Source organism: Megalops cyprinoides, chromosome 6 (assembly GCF_013368585.1).
Source record: "Megalops cyprinoides isolate fMegCyp1 chromosome 6, fMegCyp1.pri, whole genome shotgun sequence".
In the NCBI taxonomy this organism is placed as follows: domain Eukaryota; kingdom Metazoa; phylum Chordata; class Actinopteri; order Elopiformes; family Megalopidae; genus Megalops; species Megalops cyprinoides.
This window is the reverse complement of record NC_050588.1, coordinates 7,120,970-7,124,710: the sequence shown is the minus strand read 5'-3', so window position 1 is coordinate 7,124,710 and position 3,741 is coordinate 7,120,970.

Sequence of the window (3,741 nt, the reverse complement as noted above, 5' to 3'; positions counted from 1 at the left end):
CTATGGGGACAAAGTTACCCACCTTCGACTTACATGAATAGGGGCGTAGAAATTACTGGAAGGCATGCCAAAGGCACAGATACCAGCAGCAGAAGCTTCACAAAAACCCAGCGAAATCACAGAAAAACACAGAAGCAGACTTTATTTCAACTAAAATACAAAGACTGATTATAACCTTGGGGTAGTTGTTGATAAAACAATGACATTTTTGTTAGATTTATTTGCAAAGCAAGTACTGACTGTGCACAAAAGTGGCTTTAGTAAGACAGAAATTACTTGGCAAATATGGTTTATGGGCTACAGTTTAGCAACAAACCAAGATTTTCCAGCTTTTGCAGATGATTATGGCACGCATTGCCTCCATTACCACAGTTGAAGGGATTGGAAGTGAGAGTGCTGTGAAATAATAAGTGGTACAGTCATAAATACAGTTGGGTGTACAGTACGGGTAAATACAGCGTTGAGTGACTTCAGGTTTACAGCTGCCTTTAGTTGAAGAAAACAGTGAAAAAGATGTCATGCTCCATCCATTTTGTGTCATGCTTTATTGTAACAGAACATTGTGTGTCCACTGACCAGAGGCTTCATGCCAGTCAGGTGGGCAGATGATTGGGAACCCAGTGCAAACCAAATACATTAGCGTGGCACACAACTCCTTGCTGCTTAGCTCAACATTTCATGCTAGTTAGACAAGCTAGCTAGTTAACCAGGTAGAGTTACCAAATTAAGAAAACAAACAGGAAAGGGAATCTGATGCTGGGACACTGCAGAGATGGGAATAATTATATTGTCATTAATATGTTAGTAAGATAACCAGTTATCATCCCTGTGGGCCGGACTAATTTCATTTGCATTGGCATATATTAAAATGCTAAAACTACTGCAGAACTCCATAATACTGTTTTACTATATTAATTCATCTATTTGCTATATTTCATACATTCTACTCTGTAGTATGTTTGTTACAGCTTTATTTTGTTACTGATTATTGTTGTTAGTTTTTTTGTTTTTAAAAATGTAACTTGATGAATGTTTATGTTTATGATATACAAACACAAAAACATAATTTTAAAGTGCATGTCACAAAATTTAGCGTGGTAAAAGTGAGAATGAATATCACACAATTAATGTTTATTAATAGGTACTTCTTGAAAACACCTATAACCTCTAATAAGGAGATTTGTGTCTTGGGGAATGAGTACACAATAAATCACTCAACTACTTTCTGCGTTTGTAGTGCTAGCCACGTCCCTTTCGAATGTCCTGATGCCCCTAAACCCTAATAGCTAAGGCCTCCTCATGGTCAACAAGTCTATGTTATCTATGTTCTATTCTATCTATCTATCTATCTATCTATGTTATAATCTACCCGTACCACAACGGACAGATAATGTTTGGAGACCAATAACAATGCTTCCCTAGAAAGTCCTGGGGTAAATTTATTTTCCTCCAGTGTTCTATACAATGGAGTCCGCGGTCTTGGTGATAATCTATCACGCATTGAGCTACAGTGGGTTTGTTCTTTACCGCTACCTCACCAATGTTAGACGTTAACAAATGATTGCCACAAGGTGGCGAAAAAGACCACGATGCTAATACTTCCCAACTTCGGACGATATATTCGAAATGTCTGAAATGATGGAGGTCACAAACATTTAGAGCAACTTATATGCAAATATGCTATTCTACCACCACTGATAATACTAAATATCATGTCTAAATCAGTTATCATGATACTTTCTTCAGAAGACATGTATTGATGACCATTGTTGTTTTGTAACATATAGCACAACAGATCTGAAGCACCATTCCTCCATAAAATTAATACAGAAGCAAAATAACTTAATCAAACATAAAATTGCACCTTTTGTTTGTTATTTTTCTAAATTGATCAGCGTTTTAAATGAAGTTAAATTATGTAGCTTCAGTATATTGTCTTGGAGATAATTCCTTACATTATAATTTTGAAGCAGCCAATCATATGTTACAGAAAAGTATATCTTCATGTTCAGTTGTAGACGGCTGTGTGATATTGGGGTGTTTTGAATGAATAAAAACGTTACTTAAAATGTTCTCAGAATTATGGCAAACCAACCTAGCGATATTTTATCAATATTAGGCCTACAATAATGATTTAAAAACCGAACTGATCTGAACCCGAATATTGATATAATTCACTCAAATAGAGTAGTAAGGAAATTCTTTTTTCTAAAACTCCACATGGCTTAACAGTTTCACTAAAAGATGTGACACTACTCGGCCTATGTTATTGTACGTAAACATAAATACTTGAAACGGTTTGTCACGTAGACAACGTAATAACTGCGCGTATTTATTTAAATACAGGATGTTTCATCGATGGGTCAAAAGGCCTTACATTGTCAAACCATCCCAAATTGTGACCAGCAAAGTTAAAAACAACGATAGCTACCAATGTGTTAGTACTGAACACGTTAATATTGACTTGTAAATGATGCAACTACGTGTCATTTCTTTAAACATTTGCCAAATTGAGTTTGACTATATTAATGCCCAGCTGCGCACAGCCCTTCGTCCTTGGAGTCTGGCAATTTGCTTACTCTATTAACCCTTTCGCATACAACCTAGCGACACTGTCACAAAACTGGGTAGTTGTGCATTTGACCGCTTTCCCTGAAATGGCTGCTTGACCCTAACACCTTAGTGTTGTCTGTGACGGAGGTGATTGTGACTAGAGCGTTTGTATCTGCAAGGATGTAAGGTCAACGAATTGCCATGTGGTTCTCAAAAGAAACACACGTATCCCGCATTGAAACTAGCCGTTATGTGAAAAAGCACAAAGACTCCAAGAGTCTCACTGTTTTCCTTGCAAACGGTTCTAAGCAACACTTAAATCCTCTTGCCTGAGCAGGACTGTAGCCCCAGCCATGGATTAGACTACACAGATTGAGAAGGGATTTGAGATATCCGACTGACACGTGTTGCACAGTTTCCCCGCAGTAGCCTGTTGATTTAACGCAAAAGCTCACCGCGGTCCTATGAAACCGTTAATTGACAACTTCGCAGAAGTACCATGAAGGAAGGAGGCAATCAAAGCCACAGCACGATGCCTGTTTCTTCTTGGGTTTGTTTTGTTCAACAGAAGCGACTTGAAAGCGAAATATGAGAATGGTGTTCACGCTACGCAGGAGAAGGAAGGTCCCGTCAAAGCCATTACCTCCAAAAGAAGAGTCCGGAAGCCTGGTTAGGGCCGGTGGATATTCTGAAGGATATGTTTTCACACAGGTGTGAATTCGACATGTTTCGTAGCCATCGCTATAATGGACAGCACTACGCAGCTAAGAAGCGTCACCTGTCTTCGTCTTTGGTCAATATTACTGTACAGTCTAAAGGGGCAGTGTTACCGAGCAGAAGTAGAGTAAATTTAAATAAACACTGGACTGCACTGAGCAGGTTTAACTGTTAACAGACCGACTAAAAGCCATCTAAAGGAACTCCTTCATTAAATAACGTATTAGCAGAGAATTTCTCAGATGTTAAAAATTGTGTTTTTCTTTGGTGAAGTAGGCTATAATCAATGTGTTTCTATCTCAAGCGTCATTAAGCTATTGCCAAGATAAGGAAAACATGGTGATCTGTATCACAGTGGGGACGATCAATTGAATGGTGTCGTTTTTGTCCATGGAGAAAAAAGTGAATTGGACTAAAGTGAGCTCAACGGAGACGAGTGCTTTCCGGACAATGTTGCCATTGTCTCCCATG